Below are 12758 nucleotides of genomic sequence, written 5' to 3' on the forward strand. Positions count from 1 at the left end.
GGCTGAAGAAAAAGATAGACTGAGATGTCCAGAAGCTGCAGAAAATGAGAGGCAGAGACAACATGAAAAGGAAATGTTGACTCTTCACCAGAGTCATGGAGGTAATGGGGCAGGAAGTAACCATACCCCAGAAGCAATAAAGATCAGTAAACTACTTCCTCAGTACCAGGAAAGTGATAATTTTGATAGTTGTATTCATATGTTTGAAAATGTATGCAAACAGTATAATGCTGACCAAGGGCTCTTGTTATGGTTCCTGACCCCTTACTCAATGGTAAAGCTGTAACTGCTGTTTCTAAATTGTCTCATACTGATTGTTTAGATCATGATAAAGTTAAATGCTGTTTATTACAATGTTTTAAGTTAACACCTGAAGCTAGAAGAAAAATGTTTCATGAGCATAGATGCAAGGCAGATGAAAGTGTATATGATTATATTGCTGAAGTAAGCACTTAATTTCATAGGTGGGTGAATGAGTGTCAGGTGACCTCTTTTCAAGGGCTGGCAGTCCTTTTGGTGAAGGAACAAGCCCTTAGTATTTCACCTGAGGACATCAGAATCTGGTTGGCAGACGGAATGCAACTCTGCAGATGAGTTGGGGAAAAAAGGTGATCTATACCTAGCAAGCAGGGCATCACTTTGCAGGAAATGAATATCCTGTGCTGTGCATGGATATAAGGGAACCCATGGTGGGCAGCCTAAACTACCCCAAGAGAGTCCACCAGTAACAGGAGTAGTCACTAGTTCAGATACACAGCAGGATCAAGGGTTAAATGTTTTAAATTAACCAGTGGGGCCATGTAGTAAATAGATGTCCATGGAGGCTAGGTGGGATACAAAACGTGGGAATAATAGAATGCCAGTGGTAAGTTGTCTGGAAACAAAAGTGGTACCAAACTACCAGTTGAGTTTATATCCAGTCTTAGTGTATGGAAAACAGGTCACTGCCAAGAAAGGCACAGCTTCTGATATAACCATTCTGAAGCCTGCAGTGGTTAAAGAGGAGCAATACTTGCTTGGGCAGTCAACTCCAGTCAAACTTTAAGAGGGATCCCATTCCAAATGCCTTTGCACAGGGTTTACCTTGACTGTGAGGATGGAAAAGGAACCAAGCAAGTAGGTGTCCTTGATGATATCCATGCAGATGTCTTGATAGGGAATGCTTTTGATAATGCAGTACCTTGTGTGCATGCAGTGACTTTCAGTCAGGCTTGGAGACAGTGTGTGGATCTGGTAGCCCGGGGTAGTTAGTTGTAGTAGTAGCTGAAGGTAAGGCACCTAAGAAATAGAGAGGTCACTAGTCAGGGTTAGTGCAAGGACATAACCAATGAGTTTTGAAGTATTTCTTGAGTTTGTTTTTGAATTGAGTTAGTGAGGGTTCTAGGGTCAAATCAGCTGGGAGTCTGTTCCATATTTTTCCAACAGAGTTGGCAAACAGAGAGTCCCCAGCTGAGTAGTTAGATTTGTACATTTGAACTAGCAGTCTAGTGGATGATCGCAGTGGTCGGGTGCTGGTGTAGGGGGTGATAATATTTTTAGTGCAGGTGTATTTTCTGGTTGGTAAAGGACTTTATGTGCCACTATTAGCTGGTTGAACTGCAGTAGGCTTGGCAGTTCAAGCCATCCTAGGCGATTTAGATTGTGATTTAGGTTTAGATTTAGGCGATAGGTGTGTCCAGTAGGCTGTGCCAGTAGCAAATCTGGCAATGTTGTTATAGCAGAATAATAGTTTATTAAGATCTGTTTTGTTTAAGTTGGAGAATAGAGGTGAGGCATAGAGAAGAGATGATAGCAGATGGGAATGGGCAATTGCAGTTCTAGCAAGTGGGGTAAGGAAAGGTTTGATTCTGTAAAGAGAGCCATGTTTTTTATTAATGGTTTTGATAGTCTGATTGATATGCACATCAAACATCAGGTTGTTATCAACCATGACGTCCAGTAGTTTATTTGGGCTTCTGGGGAGATTATAGTGCCATTGTTAGCAGTTATGTTGAAGGATGGCAGGGGGGTCCTGCATGTGAGGGAGAAGAGGAGCAACTTAGTTTTTTGGGGCTTAGGATTAGATGTTGATTGGAGAGTCATTTTCCACTGTATTGAAGGTATTTTGGGTTAATGTGAATAAAGTAGCCGGTGAGGTGTCAGAACAAATCAAGGTGGAGTCATCCACATATTGAATGCAGGTAGCATCTGGGATAATGGAATGAAGGTCATTGATAAAGATGGAGAAAAGAAGGGGTCCTAGTATCGAGCCCTGGGGGACTCCTAATGTAATGGGTAGGCGAGATTATAGCTTGTCTTGCCATACGACTGCCTCTTGTCTGACCTGCAGGTAGGATTGAAACCATTGGAGTGCATGGTTGTTTAAGGAGAAGGCCTTCAAGGTATTTATAAGCATTTTGTGGTCAACCATGTCAAAATCCTTGGATAGATCTAGAAAGAGAGCTGAAGATAGTTTGTTATTATTGCGGTTGTGGTTAATGACATTAGAGAAAGAGAGGAGGGCAGAAGTAGTACTGTGGTGTGGCTTAAAGCCATGCTGAAAGTTGGACAACAGCTTGTTCTGTGTGAGGTAGTGCATGAGTTGTATATGTACACACTTCTCCATAATTTTTGCTAGAGGTGACAGAAAAGCTATGGGTCTAAAGTTTGACAGTTCAGTGGAACTGCCTCCTTTATGGAGAGGTATGACATGGGAGATTTTCCATATAGTGGGTACCGTAGCTTCTGATATAGCTCTGTTGGTCAAGATTGAGATGAGGTATGCTATGGTGTCAGCAGCCTTTTGCAGATAGTCTGCTGGGAGGAGGTCATCAGCCAGGGTGGTGGGTCTTAGTTTCTTAAGTAGGGCATGAATAAGTTGAGTAGGAACAGGTTGGAAGGTAAAGTATGTTTGGGTACTGGGTGTGGCTACATTAGAATTAGAGCCATTGTGAGATAATTGGCTGGCTAGAGACTGGATAGTCTCTGTGAAGAAGCTGTTGAAGTTATTAGCAATGTCTACTGGGGATTTCTGTTAGGTAGCAGAGGAGATGGAGTGACGGTTTGGCCTGGGTGGAGTAGTTTTGTTTATTCCTGCCTAGAACTTTTGAGGTTTGTTTTTATTGTTTTTGAAGTAGATGGTAGTAGTGTTTTTTTTGTCTAAGGTTATAGATTTTTGGTGTCATTCCTTAGCTGTCTGAATCTTAGTTGATCAAGTGGAGCTTTTGTTTTTTGTTAGGTGGCCCATGCTTTGTTTCTAAGTGAAATTTTGCTTTTGGTATCTTTAGAAAGCCATGGTGCAAGATTAACTTTGGTTCTAACAGAGCAGCTGGCTGCATGGGAGTTAAGAATAGCAAGGAATTTACTGTTAAAGTATGCTACTGCTTCATCTAGGGGGGACTTTTTAGTACTGAACCAGTTGCATGCTTTAAGTTAATTTTGAAACTTGGTGAGAATAAAATTATTGCTGTTTCTTAATGTTCTAGAGGTGGGTTGGTAGAAGCAGTCTACTTTGAGCTTGATTACATAGGTGAGACAGTGGTCACTTAGGTCATCAGGCAAACTGCCTGATTTATAAGATTGAAGATGGGTATTGACAAGTATCCAGTCTAGGGTACTTTCCTTGTTATTGGATTTTCCTGTCCTGGTGGGGGATGTTATGATTTGAGTAAATCCATAGAGGTTTATGTGGGTTGTGGAGGTTTCAATTGTTTATTGGGGGTAGTTATTGGATAACTAATATCAGAAGTCTTCTAAGGTTTCTCTGTTCCTCCTTGGAGGAATATAGACACAGACAATGTTTACATTTTTGTTTTTGTTAATTTGTCGTTTTGAGATACTAATTTCAGCATTATTGATCTGGGGTGGCTGTTGGGTGTCTAGGCTGATAGATAGGGTAGACTTGTAAAGTATGGCTGCCTCACCACCCTTTCTGGTGGTACGGTCTAGACGAAACATACTATACCCTAGTGGCAAAATCTCATGGTCCTTGGTGGCAGGCTTTAGCCACATTTCTGTTAGGCATAATATATCTGGGGAATGAACAGCTAAGAGGGCATGCAGGTGCTGAGTTTTGTTATTTATGCACCTAATGTCTAAATGGCAGGCCAGCAATGAGTTAGGAGGTCTATTTGTTGGAGCTATGGTGGTAGGAGATATAGAAGGGGGATTAGGGCCAACAGGTGGGGATGGACCAGGGTTTGGGTGGATACTGGAATAAAGGGTTACTGTATAGAGAGTGGACCCCCTGAGGAAGGGTTAGAAGGTATGGTAATACAGGATTTGGTAGTGCCCTGAGCCTACCATCTGGCACTTCTAGCCATAGCCCATGACATTACTCTTGCAGGCCATATGGGCATAAAGCATACCAAGACACGTCATGCAGAATTTTTTGACCTGGGATTGCCAGGGATGTAACAGAGTATTGCAGAACCTGCGAGCAGTGCCAAAAAGTAGGCAAGGCAGGATACAAGGTCAAAGCTTGTTTGATTCCTTTGTCTGTGATTCAGGAGGTATTTTAGAGGGTATCTATGGATATTGTTGGGCCTCTGAGTGCCCCAAGTTCCATAGGGAAGAAGTATAGCATATTGGTAATATGTTTTGCTACTGGATACCGTGAGTTGGTGGCTCTGTTCTCCATCGAAGCAGAGAAGGTGGCAAATGCTTTGTTAGAGATTTTTAGCAGGGTAGGTTTCCCAAGAGAAGTGCTGACTGACAGAGGTTCCAATTTCATGTCAGACCTGCTGGCTTGCCTGCTGTAATGCTGTGGGGTGAAGCACCTAAAGACAACCCCCTACAACCTCCAGACTGATGGTCTTGAGGAGAGGTTAAACTCTACACTAAACACCATGCTATGGGCATTAGCAGACCAGTTTAAGAGGAAGATGGACATATATTTTCCCCATCTATTGTTTGCATACAGGGAGTTGCCCCAGGAATCCAATGGTTGTACACCCTTTGAGTTGCTGTATGAGCATAGAGTAAGGGGGCTTTAGATATGATTTGTGATGAATGGGAGGGTAAGTGTGAATCCTACAAGGAGTCTGTTGCGGCATATGTCCTAAACCTCATAACAAGGCTGAGGGAGCTCATGGGTTTGGCCCAGGAGAACCTGGCACAGCCCAAAAGCAGAGAAAGGTGTAGTATGACAGAAATGCTTAAGCCAGGGAGTATGCTGCGCAACAGGATTTGATGGGGCTCAATCCTGTTGGACACAATAAGCTACAGGCAATTTGGGAGTGAACCTTCAAAGTTGTAAGAATGATCAGTGATGTTAACTACATGGTAGAACTGCTAGGCAGGAGGCAGAGGCACAAATTGTACCATGTTAACATAATGAAGCCTTACTGCCACATAACGCAAGCACTCAGGTCACTCCAAAGCAAATACAAATATGACTCAGTCATTGTACATGCTGGTGTGAATGACCTGAGACATACCTCCCTGGACTACATGAAAAGAGACATAGAGGAACTCTCTGATCATGTAGCCCAGGATGGTATAACCCTGACCCTGAGCAGCATCTTACCCTCACCTACAATGATGCCACAGTACAAAGACAAAATGATCGATTTTAACAATTGGCTAAAATTTTGGTGTCATTCAAAGGGGATCCAGTGTCTGTCCACCTGGGATGACATGCTTGACAAGCCACGTTGCTTCACTAGGGATGGCTTGCACCTGTCACCACTGGGCTTTCGGATATTGGCAAAGGCTCTTGCCACCCCCATAGTGCCTTTTTTAGGCAAGGCTCAAAAGTCAAACCCACCCTCATAGACAACACAAGGAACAAGAAACTAAGGGTAATGCTGCTAAACAACAGAAGTCTTAACCTCAAGATGCACGCACTCAAAGCTCTCCTCAGTATGGAGAACATCGATATCCGTGCAGTGACAGAAACCTGGTTCAAGGCTCCAGAGAGCACCCTAGCACTACCAGGCTATACCTCATATCATGCTTTTCGGCCCCACAACCCAGACCAAACCACAAAAGGAGGGGGAGTTTCCATATTTATCAAGGATATCCACACCTCCAGGTTAGTGGCATTGCACAAAGTATCGGAGACCATCCATGTGCAACTAACAGTGGGCAAGACTGCTTTTCAGTTTATAGCATCCTACAGACCACCCTCTCAAACTCAGGAATCCCACTCGGCTTTCCTGAAAACATTGGAGAACATGAAGATCTCTCTGAACACCATTATATTGGGCGACTTCAACTACCCAAACATTGACTGGGAGCACTACTCAAGCCCCAGCACCTTAGCCCAAAGGTTCCTGGAAATTATAAACTCAAATGCTATGGAACAACTAGTCACCACTCCCACAAGAGGGGACAACATACTAGACCTGATCATTACCAACATGGGGACTCTATGCTCCACACCAGAAGTATATCCCTCATTGGTAAGATCAGACCATAAATTAATTTCACTGGATGTCCACATTCCGACCCCACCCCCAACCCAGAAAACCACAGTGAAAAACTTCTCAAAAGCGAACTTCTCACTTCTCAAAACCAAAGTGGAATCCTTCAAGGCCCCAGGGCCAGTGGAAACTACGGCCCAAACTGCAGAATCCTATATAAATGCATTCTACGGACATCTCCAGGAATGCATGGATCATGCTATCCCAAACAAAACCAAGACCCAATCATCCAAAGGCAAACATCCAGTCTGGTGGACCCCTGCCATAAATAAACTGTACAACAGAAGGAGGAAGCTACTACATGATAGAGCAAAATCCCTAATAGGAAAGGCATCTCTGATCAGTACTAGCAAAAAAATTATGATCCCTCATAAAATCCTCCAAGGCCAGCTTCGAGAGAAAAATTGCACAGGACACCAAAGACAATCATAAGGCTTTTTCAGTTATGTTAGAAACCTGGGATGCAACTCCCAGACTTGTTCTGAGTTGATTCTAAACGACAAAAAATACACTGAACCCACAGACATTGCCAATATCCCGGCAGACAGGTTCAGTGCAAACTTCTCCACCCCCTCCCCCCCCAAAAGAGCAAGTATCTATCCCAGCAGAGGGCTGTCTCCCAAACATCTCTGATGCTCAGGTGAAGGCTGCCCTCTCCAAAGCAAAAAACACTGCTTCCATGGGACCAGATGGCGTCCCAGGTTGCATCCTACATGAACTCCAAGAGGAACTAATCCCTCAAATAAAACAGCTATACAATCTCAGCCTCACTACAGGATATGTGCCCACAGAATGGCGTACAGCAACAGTGGTCCCACTCCACAAAGGTGGAGCCTCTACCAACCCTGGAAACTATCGCCCCATAAGCCTGACTAGCTTAGTCTGCAAGGCTATGGAGAGGATCATCATGGAGCTCATAAACAAAGACATTGGGGACCTACAGACACTAGATCCTACCCAGTTCAGCTTTGTCAAGGGCAGATCCTGCCTTTTGAACCTGGTTGACTTCTTTGAAACAGTCACCAAAGCCATAGATGAAGGGAAGGTAGTCCACACAGCCTATCTGGACCTTGCAAAGGCATTTGACACAATACCCCACTTGGGCATCATAGATAAGCTATCCAGCTTAAATATAAGCCCCTATGTCACAAGATGGGTCACAAACTGGCTCAAAGACAGAACCCACAGAGTGAGAGTTGCTGGAGCCATGTCAGACTCGAAACCGGTCACAAGTGGCATCCCACAGGGTTCTGTCCTAGGACCACTCTTGTTCGGTATATACTTTTCCGAGGTACAGGCAAACGTGGGAGGACTATGGCTCACCAAGTTCACAGACGACTGCAAACTGGGTGCCATAATCAACTCTCCAGCTGACACAAACATCCTTCAAAAAGGTCTCACAGAGACAGATAACTGGTGCCAGCACCATGGTTTAAAGCTAAATGCCAAAAAATGTATAGTCATACCCTTTGGCAAAAACAATGTGGCCACAAATTACCACATAGGCAGAAGCCCATTAAGTACAGAGAAAGTTATTAGGGACCTGGGGACCCAAGTTGATAGCAATCTCTCCTTTGAAATCCACATTGCCAAAGTGGTTAGAAAGACCTTCTACATAGCCCACCTCATCACGAAGGGTTTCACATCTAGATCAAGAGAGGTAATCATGCCCCTTTATTCATCCCTCATCAGGCCCATCATAGAATACAATGCCCCTTTTGGGATGTACCTTACCCGACACCTGCAGCAATTAGAAAGACCCCAAAAGTATCTCACCAAGAGGATCAAGGGTCTCAAACTCCAGCTCTACTCAGTTGCATACTGCCTACTTCGAGGCGATCTATGCCTGACATACAAAGCTATGTCAAATCCAGAATTAATGTACATGCTCCACCTCAGTAAATCTAAATCCCTTAGAGCCACACGCTCGAGGGACTTGAACCTCAGCACAGAAATAAATAGAACTTGTTGGAGGGAAAGGTTCATAACCCAGAGGCTCCCTTTGCTCTGGAATATAATTCCAGTTCATGTGAGGCAGAGCACCTCACTGAATCTCTTCAAGAAGAATCTCGATAAGTGGATGGGGGATCGTATGTTTATCCCAGGGATTACTCCCGTGTCACTATTAGACAGAGGCACAGTAAACTAAACCTTAAAAAGGGCACAGTATACTCAAATCAAGGGGTGGCGTAAGCCATACAGAATCGGGCTAGGCTTATAATTGCCTCAGGGCAGATAGCCTAGTATGAACCTATGAATCTATGAACCTATGATAGGGATGCTCTTGTGCTGAGTATTTGCAGTAGCTGGCAGGAGTCTGAAAAAGATCTGGTGACTGATCTCCTTAGTGAGGATCAGACTGACACCTCAGTGGAAGGGGTAGCAACATCCCAGCAGCTATCCCCTACCCAGGTTCAAAAAATTTGAGCAGTGTTACAGGAGTCTGAGGGTATGCTCACTGGGAAACCAAAGTACAACCACCTGGTTCAGCACCATGTGGATACAGGGCCCCAAATACCTATAAAGCAGGCCCCTTACAGGGTGACTGAGTGAGTCAGACAGACTCTGAAGGAAGAGATACAGGAGATGTTTGATCTGGGAGTAATCCAGAAGTCCAGGAGTCCCTGACCCTCCACAGTGGTGCTGGTACCAAAGAAAGATGGCAGCACCAGGTTATGTGTGGACTACAGGAATCTAAATAGTCACACAGAGTGAAATGCTTACTCCATGCCTAGGACAGATGAAGCCTTAGAGCAGCTGGTGGGGCTAAGTATCTTACCACTACAGATCTAACCAAGGGCTACCAATGCTAGAGAGAGGTCAGCTTTTGTGACTCCTTTCTGCTTGGATGAGTTTATGAAGATGCCCTTTGGGATGAAAAATGCACAAGCAACTTTCCAGAGGCTAGTAGATCATATCCTAGAATGAGCAGGAGATTATGCCCTTGCTTACCTAGATGATATTGCCATCTACAGTCATTTCTGGCAAGAGCACTTTCAGCATGTCAGGGAGGTGCTTGGCAGACTGCAGAAGGCAGGGTTGACCATAAGTCCAGTAAGTTTCAGGTGTGTATAGCAGAGGTCTCCTACCTGGAACATAGAGTGGGGAGTGGTAAGACCTGACCAGAACTTGCCAAAGTGGAAGCCATTCAGGCATGGCCTGCCCCTGTTACCAAAACGCAGCTGAGGGCACTCTTGTGGACAGCAGGGTACTATAGAAAGTTTGTCCCTAATTATAGTACCATAGCTTCTCACTTCACAGACCTGAAAAGGATAAACAGGCCAAATAAGGAAGTGTTGACCCCAGCATGTGAATAGGCATTGCAGAAGCTTAAAGGGGATTTAGGAGGACCCCCAGTGTCAGCCAGTCCAGACTACAGCAAATACTTTGTTGTGCAGATGGATGCTTTAGCCATGGGATGGGGCTGTACTTAGCAAGGTTTCATCAGAGGGAGGAGAGCACCCAGTGATATATCTGAGCTGTAGACTCAAACCCAGGGAGGAATGTAATGCAGCTGTAGAAAAGGAATGTCTAGCCATAGTATGGGCACTGCAGAAATTTCAGCCTTATCTGTATGGAAGGAAATTCACTGTAGTTACTGATCACAATCCCTCAACATGGCTATTTAAAGCCAGCTAGCAAAATGTCAAGTTATTAAGATGGAGCTTTGGAGACATATGACATGACTTTATGATATGGGCAAGTGCCAGCATAGCCAGCTGGAGTTTTGTAAAGAATGATATGTCCTTTGAATATTAAACTGATTTATGCAAGTTGCTTGTGTTACAAGTGTATTAGAATTGTATGTCATTTGTATATCAAACTGATTTGTATCGATGCTTGTACTGAAAAAGTATTTGTAAGGTTTGCTTGTGTTGAAGTGTATCAACAGTGCACCCTGCTGAAATGAAGATAAATGTACATGTATTATTGTAGCTGAATTAAATATATATGTTTTAATAGAGGATACAGGGACAGCAGTGTCTAACCAGCTACCTTGCATTAAGAAAAATAAGGGAAAAGTAAATGAGCTGTTAAACCATTAAAATGATACCTCACAGGGCTGAATAGGACTGGAGATGCTAGGTCTGTGAAAAAGCCTTTGTTCATTAGCTCAATAAAAAGAGGGGAAGCACCAGGCACTGCCATAAATATTTAGATGCGTATTGTAGTGATCTATGCTAAATTCCTGTCTCAGCTTCAAAGGGGAATACTGCAAGAACTTAGAGTCAGGTGACCAGATGAGGGCATTCTGCCAGCCCTCTTGTAAATTATATTTTAGATATTAAAAAGAGAAATATTAGAATATTAAGTATTCTGTTTTAAGGAACTTGACTAGAAAGACCCTTACCCACAGCACTTCACCTTGTGGTAGTAAGTAACTTAACTAAGGAGCAGTAATTCTTTTAGATTGGTCAGGAATATAGTGAAGCCTAGTTTAGATATTGTTTTTCTTTATTTATCTGAGTCTGTCCATCAATGTTCTTTTCAATATTTCCTGTGATTTTAACTCTGTGGTTTACTGTAATAACTTCATGCTGTTTTATTATTAATTATGAAATATATTTAAACCTTTATTGTGGCTGGTCCTTGTTGAAAGTATCTAGCCTTTGAGAGTACCTATATTTATTTGGTGACATTGGGTGCCATTCCAGAAGGCTTAGCCATCCTGGTCAACTACTGCCATTTATATTAGTATTAATATTACACAGTATAATTGGACAACCTTTGTTAAGGGCCATAGAGTAGCTTATTGTGGAGTTTCTGGTGGCAGAGGTAACTACATTATAGTCTGGGCAGAAGGAGGCATAGCTAGTAAACCTGTGCCACCATTTCCCAGGTGTGTGTGTGTGTGTGTGTGTGTGTGTGTGTGTGTGTGTGTGTGTGCGTGCGTGCGTGTGTGTGTGTGTGTGTGTGTGTGTGTGTGTGTGTGTGTGTGTGTATGTGTGTGTGTATGTCAGCTACTTGGGGCAGGGACACCAAACACTGGATTTATAGAGAAGGTGCTGGAGGACTTGCTTGAACACTGTTCTGAAGACCTAACCCTACAGGTGTACCAGTGGGGGAGTCTTATTGGCTAACTGGAGGAAGACAGATAAAGAGACATCCAGACACTGGGCTAAATGTGTTTCCTGTGTGCTCCTAAGAGACATTATGCTTAATGCAAAGAGGTCTGCATTTGTAAATAATGAGTGTCATATCTCTCAAGTGTACCTCATTATGGAAAATGTACCTCACTTGGTTTCTTAAAAGGTTCATGTTCCTCAAAGTTCCACATTATAAGGGTCTGTCACACATACAGTATTAGGATTTTTTTTAATTGATCTCCATGGTAAATAGAAAGGAATCATATTAATTCATTAAAATATCCTTTTATAAGTAAAACCAGCAAATTTTAACCAGCCTGTGACCTTCCTATTTGAAGCTGTTAGCAAGCCATTAGTATGTGCTCCACATTTTGCCCATTTGTTCTACATTACGAAGCCTAGTGTTCTCATTTGGGAGATGGAAGGTTGAGAGCTCTGCTGAGTGTATCCATTGTATTCCAAGTGGATGTCCCACTCTAGTGTCAGGAGTAAGGATTCAGGCTCCTTGATTACCTGCCCAGCATGGGGATGTCACATATTGGTGGCAATGACATGTTGGTAACAGCAGTGGGCATTACAAGTACATTCCTGACAATCAGGAAATAACAATGAAAAACTAACAACTGCAGTATTAAACAAGTAAGTGTACTTATCTGATATTGATAAAACAAACATTAATCCAAAAAGCAAAGAGAGCAGATTCTTGGCCAGTTGTGGAAGGTATACTTATAGATTAACTGCTTTGTAGGAATATATTTGTAATATTTAAATCAATGTTTGTCTTTTGTAGCTGGTCGATCAGGCAGACTCAATCCAATAATAAGTGTGGAAGGAGTCAGTGGACTGGACAAGCCATATTCAAGTGGCTACTGCACAGATGTCTGCATTGAAACTCTTCTTTATATACACACTGAATGCAGCAACTCCTCTACAGGTTGGGCTTTGACCGTGTCTTTAGGTGTTGGCTGATAAACTATGAAATAAAAAAAGACAAAGCTGCTGCAAGCCACTTGAAAAATATTGAAATGGCAGTCTCCAGATCTTATCTTCCTGACACCCATGAAAAGATGTCTGGTCCATTTTCCTAAATATTAAGAGAGAGCAAGAGATGTTGTTGCACATCCATAGTGTAGAACGGCCTCTATTCAGAGTCTCTCTCCCTGTGAAGAAGACCAGGAAGTGGTTATGAGATGGACAGATTTGTAAAGGGACAGTTGCAAAACCACCTTTGGAAGAAGAATTAAGTTCATAAAAGGGATACTCAGAC

This window comes from Protopterus annectens, chromosome 2.part0 (assembly GCF_019279795.1).
Source record: "Protopterus annectens isolate FY-2018-M chromosome 2.part0, PAN1.0, whole genome shotgun sequence".
NCBI classification, from domain to species: domain Eukaryota; kingdom Metazoa; phylum Chordata; order Ceratodontiformes; family Protopteridae; genus Protopterus; species Protopterus annectens.